Source organism: Helianthus annuus, chromosome 3, assembly GCF_002127325.2.
Source record: "Helianthus annuus cultivar XRQ/B chromosome 3, HanXRQr2.0-SUNRISE, whole genome shotgun sequence".
Taxonomy (NCBI): Eukaryota; Viridiplantae; Streptophyta; class Magnoliopsida; order Asterales; family Asteraceae; genus Helianthus; species Helianthus annuus.
The window spans coordinates 31,619,714-31,628,640 of NC_035435.2; the positions used below are offsets into that span (position 1 = coordinate 31,619,714).

The following is an 8,927-nucleotide window of genomic DNA, read 5'->3' on the forward strand; positions in this document are numbered from 1 at the left end:
ATCGGTGAACCCGAGTGTGTTGTGTTTGTACTTGCTTAATCCCGGTTTGCTCGCTAGCTTGGATTCCGCACTCGCTAGTGGGTTAGTATAACAAGGTTTGAGGTTCGTCATCCTCCGACAAAAAGGGACCTACAATGATTGGGCCGTACGTTAAAACAAAACACATCCTACAAACACAAACAAATCGGACTTAATAAGCTAGTGGGCCGCGAAACCGACTTGGGAAACTGAGCAATGCAACCGAGTGGGCTGGGCCAGATAGGCCAGCCAACTCCTTCAGTATATAATATAGGTTAGGTCACACAAAAGCTTAAGAGGCTTGCTAATTTGATTCACCTACTGATGCGTTGATAGAGTGACTGGATGACTCGAACTACATGCTGCAAGTACAATAAATGTGTGATATATAAACAATGTGAACGTGAATTAATTATGCATGGGATGTGTGAATTATGTGCATGTGAAACTGATTGTTATTAGTAATCACAATAGGGACTAATTGACCACTTTTGTTAAACGAGTAACTAATCTTACCGAGCAAACCAAGGTGAGTTCACTACTCTTTTTCCAAGCATGCATCCCGGGGAGGGTATCGGGTAATGTTCCGGGGAGGAACGCTAGTTTATTGGGATGTTTGTTATTATACTCAGTTTCTATCATATAAGACCCCTTACATCTACCGACAGTTGCCGGGGAGACAACGACGTTATTAGTGGATAGCGCTATTAGGTTTGGCACCTGTCACGGCCCCAGCCCCGGTTTGACCCGGTCAGGAGCCGCGGGACAGGAACCCCGTGGTACTTATTTATGTAATTAATGCGACAACGGAAGATTTTAACAGGATCTTTTTAAAACTTGAACTGCCCGTTTTTGTTTATTTCATAACTAGGTTTTCACCCGGGATTGCTTCCCGGGCTCGAGAAAATTATTTACATTAATTATGAATTACTTACATATGAACAAAATAATACAAACAAATTGATTGTATGTGTATAAATCAAATAAATTCAAAACAAAGTGACATAATTTATTCAAAAGTATGTTGATTAGACAAAATGAATTCAAAACACTCACTTTTAGACATAAAATATTGGCATATATCTTTTTTTAGCGACAAACAAAATCTTTATTAATATAGGGAAAGCCGAAAGCTTAACCCAAACACCAAGGTATTTACATCATACATATTACATTCCACTAAACGTATCATTACACTTTGAGCGTTTTCCATTCCTCCTAACCAAGTGCATTCATTCTTGCTCAATTTTTAATCCATAGGAATGCAAGAACTTTGACCTCTTTGACTATTTTCTACTAGGATGCCTACTTTGAGGGCTAAATCAACCCGGCACATTAAGTACTAAAGTCCCCACTATAGATCTATGATAAATAACATTCATCAACCAACTATTACACGTACCTAAACCAGTGTTACACGTACCTGAAGGTAGATTAAGTCATTAGAAATTGGTTCACCTCCTAGACTGTTCTGACTTGTTTCCTGCATCATTGGAAGAGGAATTCAAAACTAAAAGTCAAAAGCAATATAAAGGAACTTCAAACACAAAATTTAACAGCTAATCAAGTTATAGGGGAGTAGGGAACCAAATTACTTTCAACAATAAGAGTCTATTAATCAATAAAACATTATTGAAAGAAGATTTGCTAATTAATACATATGTTTTTTTCTCAAGATATTAGCATACTCTAAAAATAATAATAATAATTCACACATTAGTTAACACATGGGCCATAAATTTTAGTGTCTTTTCTTTTCTTTCATTATAGTTATTATATCTTCTAGATCAAAAAATCTTATATCCATCAATTTTTCTTTTTAATTTGGCATGCTGGTCCAGTGGCCTGTTATCACTTAAACACAACCTAAACCGACCGATTTCCAAATTAACGGGACAAAATTGAATCAATGTGTACATAACTACATAAGTAAGAAGTATAAATTTACTTATTCCAAACTAAATAATTTCGATTATTTGTTAAATATATAATTCATAAGCACATGGTTCGTCCAATATTCAATTTAATTTTTTTTAATGGCAACGCTTACATACTCCTTCAAAATTACACCAAATAAATCAAAATCTACTATTTGCTTGGGATTGAACCCAAGACCTCTCATTAAGAGGCAAGAGGCTCTACCAAGTGAGCTAGCCCCACATTGGCACTAATTCAATTTTATTAAAAACCCAATTTGCTAACACAAATAATATGATAGCGACATACCTTTTCACATAGGTCATTGGTTTTGTTATGAATAAGAAACCATTAGGCTGAATGAATTGCAAAAAAAATAGACACCATAGAGCTGTGAATATTAAAATGGAAAAGAAATCACACATTTGACCCGTTAACAATATAACGTAACCCAACTTGAATCATTTGTGCATACCTGAGGATAAGGTACTATTCTATATACAAACAGAACGAAAGGGCTTGGTTCAACAATTTTAATAGTCTTGCATATATAATCATATAAAAGAGGTTAAATAAGTAAATAGAAATAATTATGGATGTATATGTAAAAAAAAAACTATTACTTCAAAATAGCACTGAGAACTATCACCCAAAACAGATTGAGCCCGCCCAAACCACCAATCACTGCCCCCTCTCTATATCAAAAAGAAAATTAATAATATTAAAAAAACAGAATTTAACAATCGTATTCAAAACTTTGTTAAACAAATAATGAAATAGTGTCCACCTACCTTAAGAAAAGCGAAATTAGGCACATAGGTTGTCAAAGACGCAAGGCGCATAGGCCTCACCCGGTGCCTAGGCACAAGGCGCAAAAAAAAGTGAGGTATTTTTTAAGAAAAGCGCATATAAAGGAAAAATTTATAAAAACATATTATGCTTTGAAAATTAAATATCATAATATAGTTTATATAAATAAACTTATTTTTAAAACATTAAAAGGCCACTGGATAAAAAAATATCGCAATAGCAAAGAAAAAGCCCTAGAAATATATAAAAAATCAAAAGAAAGCCCAAGAAATAATAAAACCCAACAATAAAACCCTTAGGGTATCGGTAAAAATGAAAAGATAGTGCCAGTAGAGAAAGATGCAGCGTACAAGAAAACACTATCAGGTGGTGATTATAGCATCGTTTAGGTTTGTTGTCTTCTTGTTTATCGCCTCATATCCAATAAACCCTCGCCTCTACCTCGCTTGCGCCCAGCTCTAGGCGAGCACCGGACCATGGCTTTTACAAAAAAGACGCAGATTGGTGTCTAGGTCACCACCAGGCGCTCTAGCCTAGCTGCGCCGCGCCTCTGCGCCTAGGCGCGCGCCTAGTGCATTTTTGACAAAATAGTATGAACCAATTACTTTTGACAACGGAATATAACATCGTATAAGTTCCATGTAAACACCTTGTAAATGTTGGAAAAAAAAAACATTACACAACAATGAATTAAGTAGCAGCCCAAAGAAACAAACAAAGTTATGCAAAAAAGGAGATCACCATAGTTAACAAATTACTTGTCTTGCGCTGAGAACTTGAATATCTGTGTATTCATTGTATATCAAGAAAATCAAAACACGTACATAAACACACACACATATATATAGTATAATGTCTACTTCTTCTTGCTCCAATAGATGCTGAATATTGACAATTAAAGATAACAACATATGAATTTAAAAAAAAATAAGAATGAAAGTAGTAAATAAAAATGAAGCTTACCATAGTGAGGCATGTGAAGGCCAGCTTAATCGGTTGTTTTAATCACTTTTAAATATTTGTTTACAACTTCTCTTTGCTTCATAACAGGGAAGTGCTAAAAGAATTATTCTCCTTTCTTTGAGATTTTCATAACCATTATCAGGTATCTTTAGTATTCCATTTCGAGCTCTGAAATTATGATTGTCAATTGGCCAACAATAGTTATCTGATTCACTGCAAACCAGAACAAAGAGAAAAAGTCTACTAATAATTAGATTAAACCAAACCGTTAGTTTGGTGTCATTCCCAAAAGCCGTCCGTAGTTAACAATTTGCTCCAAAATTTTCATTAAAACTGAAACCAAACTAAACCATAAGCACAGAACAAAAACTGCGTGCATATGCTTCTTTTGGAAGAGAAAGTTAATTAGTGTCATCTAGCTCATAAACCTCGTCTAATTGTGTATAGCAAGCAAAACCATCTTACAAAAACATTATCATTAAAAAGTTTTATGCAACCATGTTATAAAGCTAAACAAAATGAATATATCCTAAAAAGAAACGTGAGAGCATGTAGATCAAATTGTGTGATTTTCAAAAAAAAAAAAAGAAGAAGAACAAATGTTTCGGAATAGTTTTGTGGCTTCAAATTGAAATCATTTCAATATTCCTTATGTCACTTTAACAGAGGGCATCTTTCTTTGGGAAAACAAAAAATCCCAACTTTTGATCACATTTTAACTGTAGTCATGAAAACCTACACCCTTTCAACTTTTTTCGTCACCGTTGCACAAGAAACCTTTAATGAACAAAATATTCAAATAACAAATAACAAATAACAAACAACAAATATCTATCTAATCAAACCCATCTTCAATAAACAAACAACAAAAATATCTTTAAAGAAATCCTAATAGTTCTTACATTCCATATGTCAATAATAATAATAATCATACATTCATGAATGCAATAATAAAATACCTCTTAAAGGAATGACCGTCATTAAGGAATCTGAGATGAGGGTTTTGAAATAGCACAAGCGATTCAGAGAGAATGAGATGCAGGTACAAGAAGAAGAAGCGTATGATACTTTAATGTTTCAGGAAAGCGTATGGTAGAAGCTTCAAGCCAAAGAAAGAGGGAGGCTAGGGTTTCAATCTGAATCAATTTGATCTTCTTTCGTTATTCTTCGCATCAATCGCTGGACCGAATTCGTATTATTGATAATGCAAAGAAGAATTTTTGCAATTGATAATGGGGATGAAAGAAGGATGGATTGGAAACATGTGACTCGTACGGTTTCTTGTGATAATAGATAATTATATAGGGTCCGAATACATGGGTTCGGGTTGCTCAAAACAGGGTCCGCGTGGAAGGAAAAGACCGAGCTCGTTTTCCCGCCAAAATCATTCCAAGAAGCCCTAATATCATGCCACATCAGCCCAAATTTTCTTATTTATTATATATAATAGATTTCAGGATAAAACCCCGTAATTTAAAATATAGTGATTTCACTGGGAAATCTTTATTTTACTAAACATGTTTCTTTATTTGTATTGAGCCATTTCCTTACACACTGTTTATTTTACAGAAGTTTTTTTTAAGTTATTTTACAGAGTTATATTTTTATTATTATACAACTACAGCCTCCCAACCACACTATCTCTTGTCAACTGGCTTTTTAGAAGTGACGTTCCCTCTCGTTGTACTTTCAGGAGATTTGTTCTCCCACCTCACGAATCCTATTCCCTGCACTCACCAGCTCCTCGCCAAAATGGCGGAGTTCAGCTAGGTTCTCATTGCTCATTGGTGGGTTTGGTATAGGTTTTGGGTCGAACTGAGGGAAAAAGGTATAAGACTATTTAGTAGGTTTTGGAATTGCCAATCGTTAGTCCACCACTTGTCCATTTCTCCTAGTGGTTGGGTGTGGATTAAAGGTTCTAGAATAGCTGGTTCCAAATTTATAGGAAGATGGGTTTCAGCAGGATAAGGGTAGAGGTTGTTGTTGATAGGTCTAATGACATCACAACTTTCCAGTATGCGATCTAATTCTTCTTTTAATGGTAATTCCTCAATTTGCTTAGAACTCTCCCTAATTTCTATTCCTTCTTGCCTAGAACTTTCCCCGATTTCTCTTCCTGCTTGCCTAGAACTTTCCTCGATCTCGATCCCTTTTCCTTTATCCATGGGATTTTCTATTTTGGGAATTTTCCTAGTCGCTGGTTTCCTCCTGCGCACACGTCTCCATCCTACAAATCTTCTACTTTTATTAGGCTTTGATTTCTCCGGAGGTGGAGCTTGAAATTCCATAGGTTCCTCTATATCGGCAAAGTAACCAGTAAAGTCGTTGGAAACTTGTACTTTCACCGGATAAAGATTGAGATTCTCTAGGGCATCAGATAACTCATTCATGTTGTTTAGTATATATGCAAAAATGTACAAAAGGCTAAGTTAAAATTTTATAATAAAATTTCATAGATAACTATTCAAGTATTATTGCATACCGTGTGATAAATTTTATACAAAGGACAACTGAAATTTAAAACATACTAGGGTTTTTGTAAACTTATTTATTTACTGGGTAATATTTTCTTTAGGGTTTCTGGATTGTAGATGATAGGAGTGCTAATACTGGGTCAGGGTGTTGGGAGTATTAAAGGTTAGCATTTACTGCTACAGTAGCTAATATATAGAGATCTGTCCATTTTTCATCTAACTCATCTTCCCAAGGTGGTTTATTGCTTATTTCATGTGTTTCCTTAGGAATTACTTCTTTTGGTTGTGGCTTCTTTATTTTCTCTTGGCTTTTCATAATAATCAAATTTCTTTTCTTTGGGGTAAGTGGATTCTCATATTGTGCCTTACGGACAAATATTCCTTCCTCCTATCTGCTGGGTATTTTGAGGAAGTTCCATTCTCTTTAGGTGAAGTTTCTAATTTAAGATAGATGGCCGGAAGTCTTTGTTTACCCATACTGTAACTAACAAATAGTCAGTTAATAAAACACATAATCACAGAATGGCAATCAGAAATTTTAAGTATTTCTCAAATACTTAAAAGGCTTAAATCAGTGGCTCTGATACCACCTTTTTCCTGTCACGGCCCCAGCCCCGGTTTGACCCAGTCAGGAGCCGCGGGACAGGAACCCCGTGGTATTTATTTATTTAATTAATGCGACAACGGAAGATTTTAACAGGATCTTTTTAAAACTTGAACTGCCCGTTTTTGTTTATTTCATAATTTCAGGATAAAACCCCGTAATTTACAATATAGTGATTTCACCGGGAAATATTTATTTTACAAAACATGTTTCTTTATTTATATTGAGTCATTTCCTTAAGCTTGTAGTGCTTCACGACACTTTTCCTGGATCACAACAGATCACCTGAAACATGTTTGAAGAAGGTTTTGTCAGCGGGGAAATACTGAGTGAATCATTCTTTTTGTTAAAAACGATGCATTGTTATAATTTACAGTATTAAGAGCGATTACAATGTTTCTATTTATCAACCATATACCCACGGTATTTGTCACTCGACCACCTATTGGCTACCTGGTTGTCCAAAGGTGTCTGTGACTATGGTCATATCACCCCTTGGCTAACCCGTTGTCCAATGGTGACGGTTATCAAGTAATGTATACAAAACCCCACATACCGGCTGTAACTTGGTGATTACAAAGACTTAATCCCTGTAATTATAACTTTGAAAATAATTTGTAGGTTTGTAAAACAGTTGATAAAAAGAAAATGACTCACATTGCAGATTTATACGGGCAGAGCTTAGCCTATTGATTAGCCTGTTAACCTAATATAAATAACAATGCACACGAACCAGGTCAGTAACTAATACAGATTTACGATAACTCACGAGATTAAACCCTCACAACGAATGACAAAGTGCAATACTTAAACATCCATCGAGTTTACGACGAATGACAAAGTATAAACCCTAATTTGAGCAGCACTTAAACATTCATCGGATAGTTTCAATCGATCGGACATTGAATCGTAGCAGCGATCGTGTTCATACCCGGTATCGTAGCAGCACCTCGCTATATTAATTGAATTTTCGACTTTAGAGCAGTGTACTTTCGTTTTTGTTTGTGCATGCATCTGTCGACTTCGTCTTGTATCAAGCCTTGGATTATATTGTATAGATCAGGGCACGTTACACGAGAAAATAGAAGAGTTTAGGTTGTATATAGGCTAATTTCGCTCCTAGAGTCATGTGGATATGATTTCGCTCCTGATGACTTGTGTCATCTCGGGCGAAATCAGTAATCTGTTACCTTGTATTCCATACCGAAGTGCTGCCGGTGTGAAGTTTGAATGTAATCAACGTCAGATCAATACAATCAGTGAATTAAATAAAGATTTAGCTATTTCTACCTTTGTTTCTTGTTTTCCGCACCTGAAACGAAGTTAAACTCCTCTGAACGACTCATTCGGGTTAGCATAACGATCCTACAACTGGTATCAGAGCCAGTTGGAGGAGTTCTGCAGTTTACAGCCATATTTGATTGAAAATTCTTGTTTCTACACCTTCTTTCATCAGTTCAGGAAGTTTTATCGGACAAAACCGGATAAAATTTTCACAGATTGTACAAAATTGGACACAGACAAATCCTAGAAAGTTTCATAACTAAAATCGGATTAAAAATGGACCAAAATGACCTCCGAGCTGATTTCGCTCGAACTGGTCTTGTCTGATTTCGCTCGTAATTCAGACGTGATTTCGCTCCTAGCTGCCAAAAGGTGTGATTTCGCTCCTGCAAACAGTCTAATTTCGCTCCAGTGTTACAAGTTCCTTATTCCGCTTCTACAAACACCCTGATTTCGCTCCAAAATTTGATCTGATTTCGCTTCAGGGAGACATCAAGCCTGATTTCGCTCCAATCTGAATTTGTTAATTTCGCTCCAGATAACAGAGTTCTGATTTCGCTCCTAAGTGTGTGCTTGTAATTTCGCTCCAAAGTGACAGTGTTTGATATACGTGCATTGAAAAATGGATAACGAGTTCTACAATGCGTTTGCAACTTCTTCGACTCCGGCTGTTATTGCTCAAGCCATGAATTTGGAAAATGAGACAGGAACTATACAAAAGCCCCCGAAACTGATGATTATTGAAGAATACTATGGGTGGAAAGACATATTCGAAAACTGGGTTCAGGCAAACCGTCTAAGGTCTTGGGAATGTATTCTGAAGAAATATGTGTTTCCACGAACAGATTTGCAAGTTA

The 8,927-nt window shown here is 35.8% G+C and overlaps 1 long non-coding RNA gene across 1 annotated transcript; it reads right to left on the reverse strand.

The window, feature by feature from the left end:
- Positions 1 to 1,116: 1,116 nt before the first annotated feature.
- Positions 1,117 to 4,895, reverse strand: LOC110929509. Its single transcript, XR_002587186.2, has 3 exons — positions 4,668 to 4,895; positions 3,709 to 3,921; positions 1,117 to 1,501 (listed from the first exon to the last, which is right to left on the reverse strand). It is a non-coding gene; the product is annotated as an uncharacterized LOC110929509 (long non-coding RNA).
- Between the last annotated feature and the right edge of the window lie 4,032 nt (positions 4,896 to 8,927).